General features: G+C 44.5%; 1 protein-coding gene across 1 annotated transcript in view; it reads left to right on the top strand.

Annotated features, from left to right (window-relative positions):
• LOC124555826 (prostaglandin D2 receptor) overlaps positions 1-13,468 on the top strand; it is a 503,176-nt gene that overhangs the window by 274,779 nt on the left and 214,929 nt on the right. The window lies entirely within an intron of this gene.

Genomic DNA, 13,468 nt, shown 5'->3' with positions numbered 1-13,468 from the left:
GCTCCTGCTCTTGTGGCACCAAATGGGAGGCAAATGTAGGTCGAATCTGCTACGCCTGCTAGCCTCTTTCATTCGTTGCGGCTGGTCATCCATATCTAGCTCCGATAGCGAATATTCAAAGACTTAGAATTGAGAAGCACGGACCCATTTCGCCAGTACCAGAAGGCCGTCGACTTCCTTTCCACCGAAATAAAAGTACCAAATCTGGGATGACTAAACGTTCATCACATGCGGACGCCAAAAACCAAGAAACAACGAGAAATCAGTTCAACCGTGGCTACGAATTAACATGTCGTCGACGTCTAGGTTATTAGAGACTGTGCCCTTGGTCAGTCGTAGAATGAGAAGGGTGAGAGCGAAGTGGTCATTGCATGTTCGAGGAGGCATTCCGACATTCACTATACGTGAATTATGAAGACCACCGAGTTCTTAAATCAGCATCGCTAGACTTGAATTTAAACCGGACTGTTCCCACTGCGAGTGTGGTACATTAAAACACTGGACTATTTCCCTCTGGGGGAAGGAGGAAGAGGATACAAAGGAGAAAGTCTGCCAGTGTGGTGTGCCATCTTGACTATAAAGAGTAGTGAAAAGTGATCCAAACGCTGGTGAGACTTTCTTGGGGTACACAGGTCTGTGTGCGTCGAAAAGCAAGCAATAGACAACTGAAAAGAAAACAGCTTGGTCCAACTATTTGCTTCATAAAACCTGAGTATAGCATAGAATAACTATGAAGGGAATGTAATAATTTGAGAAGCTTACCCATAAAAATATCGCTTGAATTCTTGAGACCTGCGATGTTTCAATTTTTTGTTGGTGCTAAAAAAGTAAAAAAAATGAAAGAAATTGTATTCATATTCATGTGTAAATGAAATAACCGTTATTCAGATCAATGTGACGTAGTGCTGAGCGATAACAATCATGTAACACAAAAGTGATGCTGAATGTGCCTCAGGACGTTGTTATAGAAGCAGCGGAGATACTTATGTTTATTAACTTCGTGTTACCTACTACAATCACTTCAAGACCTCTTTCAAGTGAGATTTCATGGCTAGCTCTGGAGTTTAGATTTTTCTATAATCCAGTTATTAACTAATATCTACACATCTAAGTTGCGCTCTTCACCGTCGGAAGATAACGCTATGTTCCCTTACCTTATGCATCTGTTCATTCCTCCTGAATTATTACTGTGAATCCTCCTGGTTGTTCCTGAAAGGTATCCACATACTTCAGTACGCCTTTTATCTCAGTCTAGATGATGAACGTTGATTTTAATTCAAAAGATCAGATATTTCCTCAAACGTTAAATTTTAGCTATATCGACATCAATATTACTTTTAAAATCAAAGATAAACAAGTAGAGAACCGACGAAGGATCAGCAAAGAAAGGTAAATTACCAATCGTGATTAAAATAAATGATTACCTTTCTCGGCATTTCAGCTACCTGACTGAAAAAGAGTTGCTATTTCGCAGGGACGTATCTTTTGATTCCATGCCACGACCCGTAGAGGCTGTGATTACATCCTGTAAGTAGTTTACACAATACTGCAATGTCAAGATCAGATGTTATGTACGATTCTTCAAGCATAATCATTGTGTATTGTCTTGTAAGTTGTCTGTGGTATAATGAGATTTCTCTTGATCAACCAATTTTGGTAAACATTGGTATAAAATAGAAAAATATAGTAACAATCTCCGTTCGATTCGAAGATTTTAATGGAACAAAAAAATGGGTTCAAATGGCTCTGAGCACTATGGGACTTAACATCTGTGGTCATCAGTCCCTTAGAACTTAGAACTACTTAAACCTAACTAACCTAAGGACATCACACACATCCATGCCCGAGGCAGGATTCGAACTTGCGACCGTAGCGGTCGCGCGGCTCCTGGCTGTAGCGCCTAGAACTGCTCGGCCACCCCGGCCGGCTTAATGGAACAATTATATTTTCAAATAATAAAGGAAGGACGATTAATTTGTAATTTTCCGTTGACGAGGAGTTCATTATGCACAAGACAAAAGCTCAGATAGCTAGTTGTTGATCTGAACCCAGGTCATCCCAAATACAAGTCCAGTACCTTAACCGCAGCGCCATTACTTACAATGAGATAGTTACAGAACTCTTACTGAGAACGTTTCCGAAAATTGTTCGAATTTATAGTGATCTCTCCAAACGAGATAAATGCACTGCCCGACATGGGCTAAGTAACAACGAACGCTTGCTAAGAAAAAACTGCCAATTGCTGCAGAACAACCGACAAATACTACGGAACACCCGAAGAATAATAGTAAAATATATGTAGAAGGCGAGAAGTGTTTACTGCAGCGAAGCCTGCGCGAACGCTTAGTACGCATTCGACAGTTCATGCAGTTCGGTGTTTGACGAAGGTGGTTGTGGAACCGATTAGTGCAACATACCGTGTGGCACGGCAGCATGTCTGAAAGACAGCATTTAAATGTTTACGGTCGTGCGCGAGCAGTTGGACGACTCGAAACCGGTCAAGTGTCACTACTGTGTCCACATTAATAAGTCTGTCGAAAAGTGCTATTTCGTGATTAGAAAGGCCGCTGAAGGTGGAAATGCTACGCGAAAACATGCAGGTGCTCGTACCGTAGGCGGACCACCACACCGCAAGAGCATCGGTACGTAGCCCTAGTGGCAATGCAGGCCTTGTATCCGCTACCGGTACACATGTCTCTACCAGAACCATTTCGCGGCGATTAAATCAGGCTGATTTGCATGCTCGGAAGCCTGTTAAAGGCATCCCACTTCAACTGCGTCATCCTCGAGAAAGAGTTCGTTGGTGTAGGAAGCATGTTGGTGGAGTCAGCAACAGTGGTCCAAAGAGATGTTCTCCGACGAATTTTGCTTCACTGTGGCAAGTGATTCTGGCCATTAGTTCGTGTGGAGAGAGAGAGAGCGACCGAGCGAGCGAGCGAGCGAGCGGAACACCTTACACACCACAGAATGTTCATGAAGGAGATCGGTATGGCCTGTGCATTATGGCGTGGGCAGGCATTATGAACAATGGCCGACACGGGTGCGTATCTTTGCTAAAAAAAAAAAAAAGGTTCAAATGGCTCTGAGCACTATGGGACTTAACAGCTATGGTAATCAGTCCCCTAGAACTTAGAACTACTTAAACCTAACTAACCTAAGGACAACACACAACACCCAGTCATCACGAGGCAGAGAAAGTCCCTGACCCCGCCGGGAATCGAACCCGGGACCCCGTGCTCGGGAAGCGAGAACGCTATTGCGAGACCACGAGCTGCGGACACGTATCTTTGCGCGAGTACCGTTACAACACAGGGAGATTACTGTGGATCATGTCTGTCTGTTTAGATCCCGACTTTCTGTACCCGCCACTGAGGTGTCGGACACACTACAAACTGAACATATTGAATCTATGGAATGACCTAACTACTCCCCGGACCTAAACCCTATAGAGTATGTCTGGGATGCTCTTCGCAGACACGCTTCTCAATAAACACCCACTTCCTAACCGTGAAAAATGTGAAAACCGTCTTGAGAGAGGAGAGGGACAATATCCCCCCAAGGGCTCCTCAGCAGTTTGGTAGCCAGTTTGAGTAACACGTGCAAAATGTGCATTAGTGCCGTAGGAGGGCATATTACTTACTGAGTGTCTGACATCGACCTTTATGATCGGAGTCTCACCTGTATCGAACATGACCGTTACTTATATCTGTTATCCTACTTTCCCATGTCGTGAAATCTGTACCATTTTTCGATACAAATATACCATTCCACCTCTATTACGAATGTACTGTGTTTCATGCCGTCCAATACTGCGTGTGATTACTCCTGTCTAACAATATCTATGCTCCTTAGCAATTGTCATGCATTGAAATAGTGGTCCAACATATCCCCCCAGTGCATTCTGTTCGTTAATCGTGTATTGCTTCAGAGAAATAGTGTCTCACAGATTCGCTCGACTAACAAACTGCGTGATATTGCGAAACTCTCCGACAGATTAAAAGTGCGTGCCCGGCCGCCAAGCAGTTTTAATCTGTCAGAAAGTTTCATTACTGGGCATACTCCGCTACGGAGCGACATATTAATTCTGGGACCAAACCCTAGACTGGATGTTGACACGAGCGATTACAGTTCGTCTATGAGTACAATAAATAGTTCTCTGGTATGATGGTCGTTTCGTGTTTTCAAGCGATGTTACCAAGACCCGACGTCTGTGTTTCTGATGAAGCGTGATAGTGATCACCACGAGAGGATCGATCTATGAAAAACTTTGAGTGTTCTCCAGTGGTGTTCAGATAGAAAAGATGTAATCCACAAAGCGGTGAATATTACGTGAACTATATCACTGTACATACTTGGCACAACTAAGAGAAATTCCATCCCATTGTACGTAGGAACTGTTACACGTGTCGTCACACGCAAAGACCATTTCGCAATAAGAGCAGCGTATTGTCGGGAAAGGTAGTACATTTAAGTTGGTATATAAGTTCGTAGCGTTTCTCCATTAAGTTTAATAAACACAACAGAGACACGTGACAGAGACGTTAGTTATCAATAATATATTATTCTTCACTATTTACAACAGCATGTAAACGCTGGGGTAACTTTTCGATTCCATGACTGGAGAAATAACGTGGTTGCGAGGCGAAGAACGCCTCGAGCTATGTTTGGAGCGCATTTTCAAAAAATGTTCAAATGTGTGTGAAATCTTATGGGACTTAACTGCTGAAGTCATCAGTCCCTAAGCTTACACACTATTTAACCTAAATTATCCCAAGGACAAACACACACACACACACCCAAGCCCGAGGGAGGACTCGAACCTCCTCCAGGATCAGCCGCGCAGTCCATGACTGCAGCGCATTTTCATCCGGAAAGGAAGTTCATTGAAGGTTGTTCAGCAGAGAGCGGAAAAGGTGAAAATCTGAGGGCGCAAGACCAGGTGAATAAGGTGTGTGCGAACTGACTTCCCAACCCATCTCCTGTACAGCGTTTTTGTCAGTCTAGCAGCATGCAGGCGTGCGTTATCGTGGAGTATCATCACCTCACGCGGTCTTCCTGGTCGTTGTTCTTGAGCTGCGTCTGCAAGGCGCCTCAGACGCTCACAGTAAATATCAGCAGTGGCGGTTACACTCGGGGAATCAATTCGTAGTACACCACACACACCGTCGCTGTTCCACCAGATGCATAACATTATCTTTTATTTTTTTTATTTTTGGACGGGCGCAGGTCTTTCAACGGGCAGTCGATGCTTTGTTTGGACTCATTTCTTACGTTAGCGCAAAGACATTATTTCTAGTCACCAGTAACGATACTGGCTAGGAATGGCCGGTGTTGTTCAAGCAAGCAGAGATGCACATGTGGCCACCCGCAGATTTTTGTGATTTTGCCTTAGAGCATTCGATACCCATACACCCAGTTTTCGAACTTTCCCATCTGCATGCAAATGTCGCACTATGTCGGAATGATCACAGTTCATCACATCTGCCAGTTCTCGCGTACACTGATGTGGATCATTGTGAATTAATGCGTTTAAACGGTCTCCATCAAACCTAGAAAGTATTCCTGAACGTGGAGAGTGATTCATGTCAAAACAATCTTCCTTAAAACTAGAAAATCATTTCCTTGCCTTACTCTGTCCAATGGCATTATCCTCACACACGGTGCAAATGTTTCTGGCTGCGTCCGGTGCTTTAACCACTCTATTGAACTCAGACAGAAGAACATGTCGGAAATGGTCCGATTTCCCCACTGAGGACTCCATTTTCTAGCGTCCACAGTTCGACTCTCTCCAAATGACAAAATACCGATGTCAGAACTTGAATATCAATAGTGAATTACAAATAAAAAAACGACAATCGGTAAATAAACCAGTAGCGACCGGAATACGGACATGCAAAACAAAAACGTTACGGACTTACGCACGAACTTAATAATCGTACAAAGTCGCCTCCAGCTGTAGTGAAATGGTGCCAACTATTTGACCAAAATGAGATTTTCACTCTGCAGCGGAGTGTGCGCTGATATGAAACTTCCTGGCAGATTAAAACTGTGTGCCCGACCGAGACTCGAACTCGGGACCTTTGCCTTTCACGGGCAAGTGCTCTACCATCTGAGCTTCCGAAGCACAACTCACGCCCGGTCCTCACAGCTTTACTTCTGCCAGTAGAGCACTTGCCCGTGAAAGGCAAAGGTCCCGAGTTCGAGTCTCGGTCGGGCACACAGTTTTAATCTGCCAGGAAGTTTTATTTGACCAAACCCACAGATGTGAGTGATGCCTGTCTGGAAGGCCATCGACATCGACCACAGACAACAATGTCCAGACAATCGAGAAACTGATTCCCAACAATCGCAGAGTGACTATCGTAGACACTGTTCAGGAGAATCGCATCTCAATAGACAGTGCTCATTCCATCTTTTGAGATCGTCTGCACTGTCGCAAATTGTGTTCACGCTGGGTTCCACGATCGTGTACCATGCGAATTCCACCTTTCCGTCAAGCTAAAAGGACATCTGTGGGAAAACAGTTTTTTCAATGAAGAGGACGTTCACACAGTAGTTCTCGAATTGCTGTGCACGAAGCGAGGTGGCGCAGTGGTTAGCACTCGCAATCGGGAGGACGACGGTTCATACCATTTTGAATTAGCTTTTCCGTGATCTTCCTAAAACGCTTCAGGCAAATGCCGGGATGGTTCATTTGAAAGGACACGGCCGATTTCCTTCGCCATCCTTCCCTAATGCGAGCTTGTGCTTGTCTCTAATGACCCCGTTGTCGACGACGTTAAACACTAATCTCCTCCTCCTCCTCGAATTGCTCCATGATCAAGGAACAGACTTCTATCGTCTATGGACTGTACGATTGACAGAAAGTTCTGACCGTTGTTTGCAGAGACTACTGCAAAATGGTGTCATGTATCTGCCGCACTTTAAAATGTAGTGCAGTATTCAGCACAAGTTACTTGGCCTGTTGTAGTAATATGTAATTCACTTTTTGAAATCCGTTCGGCTGTCGCTTCGTCTCCTTGACTGGGTTCACACTGTCACGTACAAAGGCGCGTGTTCTACCGTCGGCCGCTTACGCGGCTAGAACCTCGAGCCTCTAACGAAGCAGCTGTCGGCGGCGTCGCAAAGTCCCGAGAACACCGCCCACCCAGCACCCCAATTTACGAAGCATTCACTGCAGCAGCAGACAAGCAGATATAGCTGCCCTAAGCAAATCGGCAACGCTCGTCAATACCGTTCTCCTGCTATCAGAAAGTGAAAACAGTTCTGCGCGAATTGCTGAAATCATCAAGAGCTTTTTAGTTGATTGTCAATGCACTGAATGGGAGTGGTAGTTTGGACTCCGATGATACGCGACGGGAGGTCTGCTAACGCAGCTAGCCAATTCACATAGCATTCACTGCAGTAGCAGAGTAGTTTTTCTTATTTAGAAACGTAAATGAAGAAGTTCTTACGAACTATATCGACAATAACCAGCTGTGCCACCAACGGAAATAGTAGACTACTATCGATAAAATGTTCTCGGTTTTCTTTCTACATCTAATTTGAATTAACCTCAAACTTTGGGCAATCCGGCTCATCCTTCACAAGCGAGAAACTAATTGTAAAATAAATAGACTATCTCGTTTCGTCTTTGATGCCCAAGTAGTAAATGCCATCACGACGTCGTCATGATGTCAAGAAGATGGACTGAGTTAGAAGCGATATAACGCGATCACTTGCCCAAAAAACACGCGAGTTCCGACGGTAAATCAAATGTCGACTTGTTTACCTCATAATGAAGTCGATTACTGGGCAAAAAGAAGAAAACATAGTCACTTCCTTGCATTTGAAAAAGGTGACGACAGTATGCCTAGAAAGCTTGACAGTTTACTAAATTTCACACAGTAAGTAACACGAAAACCTTTTAGCCAAGAATTTCACCATGGCAAATTTTGCAGCTACCTGACTTCTCTGGTTGAAATCGTCACTGATAACGTTTTTCAACTAAAAATGAAGCGCCGTTGGTGCGATGTTAATACATCTTTATCAGTAAGGAAGGAATGTACAGAAACCTATTTATTTTCAAAACAGAATCACAAGCACGCCAATAGCATGTCCTGAAACTGTCTGCAGGTGAAACAAGAGTTTCTATAGGCCACAACAATTAGTGAAGCTAGTAAGGATGTACAGTGACGAAAAAGAATCCGCAACACCAAGAAAGAGCTGTGCGACATAAACGAAAGTTGGTAGCAGTGTTTCTACAGCTTGGTGGAAATAAAAGTGGCCCGGAGAACAGAGTTCCAGGGTGCAAAGAAACACAGCCAAGGAAAGGAAATACAGCCGACGCTGAAAGTGACCACCATTCATCTCTTGGCACTTTTGGGCCAATGTCAGCAAGTTGATCAAAGCGGAACGAAGCTGGACTGCTCGGATTGCTGCATTCTCGTCTGAAATGTTTTGCTACAGTTGTTGAAGACTATGAGGCTTGTTTATGATGAGCCTTAGACTTGAGGACTCCCCGCAAAAAATAATCGCACACTGAGAGGTCAGGTGATCTGGGTGGCCAGCTAGGACCGTGACCCGACTGACCTCTGCTAACAACCCCACTCACACAGACAGCCCGCATTACGGTCTGAACCGGTGTGGATCACGTGGCGGGCGTACATGTGGTGTGCGCATTACAGCGTGTGGTTATATGCATAAATACACGTTCGATCGTATCCACTCGCCCGGGCCACTTCTATTTGCCCTCCCATGTACGCCTAAAAGATCATGTCAATTCAAATTTCGCTCCAGTCGCATAAGAGTGGCGCAAGTAGCGCCACTATAAGGATGCAAATCCGGTTTGCCTTAAGTACATGCTGTCACAATCGTGAGGGATGATTACCTTTGAGATTGGACGTAGTGAGTTGATGTTAGCCAAGAGTGCACGGTGGCCGAGGGGTTCTCGGCGCTTCAGTCTGGAACCGCGCGACCGCTACGACAAAGGCACTCTTATCAACGCCTCAATGAGTTTAGAGCTCATGTAACAGGGCTACGAGCAGCGGGATGTTCCTTCTGCGATACTGCAGAAAGACGTGGCAGAAACGTAGTCACTGTACATGACTGCTGGCAGCGGTGGCCACGAGAATGTACAGTCGCAAGAAGACCGGGCTCCGGGTAGTCATATGGCACTACCGAGAGGGAAGACCATCGTGTTCGGTGCTCCTTACTGCATCTGCAGCAGCAATTTGACCAGCAGTCGACACCACAGTGACACAAAGAACTGTTACAAATCGGTCACTTCAAGCACAACTCCGTGCCAGACGCCCAGTAACGTGCATTCTACTGGCCCCAAAACACCGCCATTTGCGACTTCTGTGGTACCAAGAGAGAGCTCATTGGAGAACAGGGTGAAGATCTGTTGTCTTTTCTGATGAAAGCTGGTTCTGCCTCGGTGCCGGTGATGACCACGTGTTGGATTAGAAGGAATCCAGTTGAGGGCCTGCAACCAATTTGTCTGCGTGCTGGACAAAATGGCCTACACCTGGGGTTGTGGTCTCGGATGTGATTTCGTATGACAGCAGGAGCATTCTCGTGGTTATCCCACCTACACTGACGGCAAAGCTGTACGTCAGTCTGGAGATTCGATCTGTTGTGCTGCTATTCGTGAACAGCATTCCAGGGGGTGTTTTCCAACAGGGTAACGCTCGCCCACATACCGCTGATGTAACCCAACATGCTCTACAGTGTCGACATGTTGCCTTGCCCGATCACCAGATCTGCGCCCATTCGAGCAAACATGGGACATTATCGGACGCCAACGCCACCAATAACTGTCCCTGTATTGTCCGACCAAGTGCAACAGGCATGTAACTCCAGCCCACAAACTGACGTCCGCCACCTGTAAAACACAATGCATGCACGTTTGTATGCTTGCATTCAGCATTCTGGCGGCCGCATCGGTTATAATGTACCAGCATTTCACATTTACAATGACGCCGCACTTACATTAACCTGTGATCTTGCAATGTGAATCACTTAAATATGTTACCTAGACAAATGTATTCCCGAAATTTCATTGCTCTACATTAACTGTTTTTTGATGTGTTTTTTCCCGTCAGTGTACTTCTATGATATCGGCTACTAGGCAGTTTCGATAGAAATCTAATGTTGTTGGTGCCAACTGAAAATTCATTATTAGAGTGAGAATAATCCATACAATTGCAGCTGGCGACATATTCGTAGATGGGGTGGGAAAAACAACAAGTGTTTCAAAGCAGGGATATTTGCAAATTAACTGAGTTTTCGTTATGTCTGCACAATTTTACTTGTATTGAAAATGGAAATTTGGGTCAGGTTCCAATAGCTTCAGTTTCAAAATGTATTTAACTTGTAACTGGTTTTTGATAATACGTCTGCTTTATTTGATTTAACTTACGGATTATTGGTGTGCAGCAAAGTAGTAATGTAACAGATAGATGACTAAAAAAAGTACTGAAAAGATTTTCTCGACTGCAACGATTCTGAATTTCAACACAATATTTGTTCCTAGATACATGACCATATTGTACCTTGAAACATGCTTCACTTCGGAAAAATCTCACTTTTCCATAGTAATTTTTGTAATTTCAAACAAGACGACAGCATATAAAAAGCGAATGCCATCATTTAAAAACAGAATAGGAAAATATATTAAACTCCTATTACAGATCTGGGTAAAGGTACAAGTCTAAAAAAGTATTCCAAGGTAGAACACTCATCGTGTACTTCGGTGTGTCATTACGTCTGACTGAAAGAGAGGAGCAAACGTGTTTAGTGACCAGATGAATCCAGCACAAAATTATGCTCATGATAAACAGCGCGAGTTCATTGTCGATCGTTCTGCGAGGCACCGTTCGTGAGAAACTTGTACGGGGCTGTTTGCGCAAGTACTTCATACTGGGAGTGTTTTATCAAAACCTCCAGCACAGTGTGAAATACGAGATGTAGTGGCAAAATGATGCGAAACGAGCAATATAGCGAATAAAAACCGCAACTATTCAAAAAGAGTTGGAAAACCAGAAAACATAGCTCCAGTGAAGGAAAGCCTGGAACAAAGTCCGTCGAAATCTCAACGACAATCTGTGCAAGTGGCAATTGAGAACTCGTCGTGTCCAACCTCCATCAAAAAGTATAAAATCCATGTTTGACCATCAAATATCGATAGGTTTCAGTCACAGACTATCATCGTGGATTAAGATTAAAACAGTTTAAGCCACAACATCACATTTGTCATTACTCAAATAATGGTCACGTCTAATGTGTAGAGCATGTCTTGAATTCTAGTATACAACAGAGGACTTTTAGAAGCAAACGGACTAATAACAAGCGTGAGCAGAGCAGTACTCTGACATAAAATATTTTAACCGTAATCCGTGAAAATGGTCTGTGACTGAAACCGAGGAACATTTGGGTTTAAAATAAAAGTACCTGATGCTCAAACATTCATTTTATGTATTCCTTGACGGCTGTTGATAGTCACCTTCCAAAAATGTTTAATACCATCAAAAAGGGCCTGCGTCTGCATCATTACAAATTTATTGTTGTGAATGAGTTAATAGCGTCCAGACGAACTGGTTCAAATGGCTCTGAGCACTATGGGACTCAACTGCTGAGGTCATTAGTCCCCTAGAACTTAGAACTAGTTAAACCTAACTAACCTAAGGACATCACAAACATCCATGCCCGAGGCAGGATTCGAACCTGCGACCGTAGCGGTCTTGCGGTTCCAGACTGCAGCGCCTTTAACCGCACGGCCACTTCGGCCGGCCCAGACGAACTATCGCGTGTTGAGTTCTGCTGCTCGTTTGTGAGCGAAGTGGAATGAGAACTTTTGGAACCTCGGTTCTTTCCTTCTTTCATATGAGGTTTGCTTGAGCCTGTCACTGTCTATACACTGACAGAATATGCTACATTATGCATCAGAAAATCCCCGTATGTACTTTGAAGAGGCGTTGCATAATCTTAGAATTGGTGTTTGGTGCGCAATATTTGGTATTTGCATCGTAATAAGACTCTTCAGCAAACAGTTAGTGCTAACTGGTATATCCAGCAACCGTTTACTCCATATGAGGATCACGTCACACAAGATGAACGACTGTATGGATATTTTCAGTGAAACGGGGCAACAGTACACACTGCGTTGTCAGCCCTGTCACGGTTTCACAGATGTGAGGAGAGGACAATCGGATGATCATTAACAAGGATACATCCCGCATCCGTCTTATTGTAAATATTTTCCGAGCCACTCTTATTTTGTCCATCTGTGGCAGTAATGTAAGTATTTAATATACATAGGGTGGAGAAAAATATGGAAACAACAAAAAGCTCAATACACTACCATGCCTAATAAGGCGTATCAAACCAGTTGGCATTCAAACGAGCTTCCAGTCATCTCGGAATGTATGATTTTCAAGAGAATCTACTTTCTGCAAAATATTGACGAATTCAGGTAATGGTGATGGAGGGGGATAGCAATTATGCAAACTGCTCTCCAATGTAGACCACGAAAGCTCAGTGGTATTGAAATCTGGTAGCTGTGCTGGCCTGAGAAGTTGCGACAATTCATCATCGTGCACTTCTAAGAGACGATAAAAAATTTTCCTTTCGAAGGCCACACTAACCCCTTGCCTACATGTCGGTGCTTATATACCCGCACCAGAATCGCACTGCGTTGCATATACGCTGCAGCACCGTCCTCAAACCGAAACTTTAAAAACCAGTCCTGGACGTTGCGAGCTGTGTGTACGGGGAACCTGTCGTCTTGGAATACAGCATCACCACTGAGAAGGAAACTTGTATCACGGGATGGACCTGATCAGCTATAACGTAATCGTTGGCGGTTATGCTGTCCTGCTCAGAAACCATAGAGCACATGGAGTACCACCCCCCGACATATATAACTCTTGGGATGTAAACTCGAAGCCGGCCGGTGTGGCCGAGCGGTTCTAGGCGCTTGAGTCTGGAACCGCGCGACCGCTACGTTCGCAGGTTCGAATCCTGCCTCGGGCACGGATGTGTGTGATGTCCTTAGGTTAGTTAGGTTTAAGTAGTTCTAAGTTCTAGGGGACTGATGACCTCAGACGTTAAGTCCCATAGTGCTCAGAGCCATTTTTGTAAACTCGACCAGAGGTGGGAATCTGTGTGAAGCAAGACTTATCCAACCAAATTATTTTCTTCCATTGCTCCATGACTTCGGCGCCCCGTTTCCGCGCTACTGGCATTTGCATCACTGATGAGTGGCTTTAGAATTGCAGCTCGCCATGCAATTCCGTGTTTATGGAGATCCCTTCGTATTGTTCTGATGCTGACAGGGTTTATGTGTGCTATATTTAGTTCTGCAGCAGTTTTGCGGGTGTCGTCTTCTCGTATTTCGTCACAATCCTCTTCGATGACCGTCTCTCACTATCACTTAACACAAACTTCCGTCCGCGTTATGACTGAGTGGACGATGTTTTTCCGCTTT

The sequence above is a fragment of the Schistocerca americana genome, chromosome X (genome assembly GCF_021461395.2).
Source record: "Schistocerca americana isolate TAMUIC-IGC-003095 chromosome X, iqSchAmer2.1, whole genome shotgun sequence".
NCBI lineage: Eukaryota > Metazoa > Arthropoda > Insecta > Orthoptera > Acrididae > Schistocerca > Schistocerca americana.
Note: the sequence above shows the minus strand (reverse complement) of the source record. Positions and strands in the feature narration are given on the sequence as shown.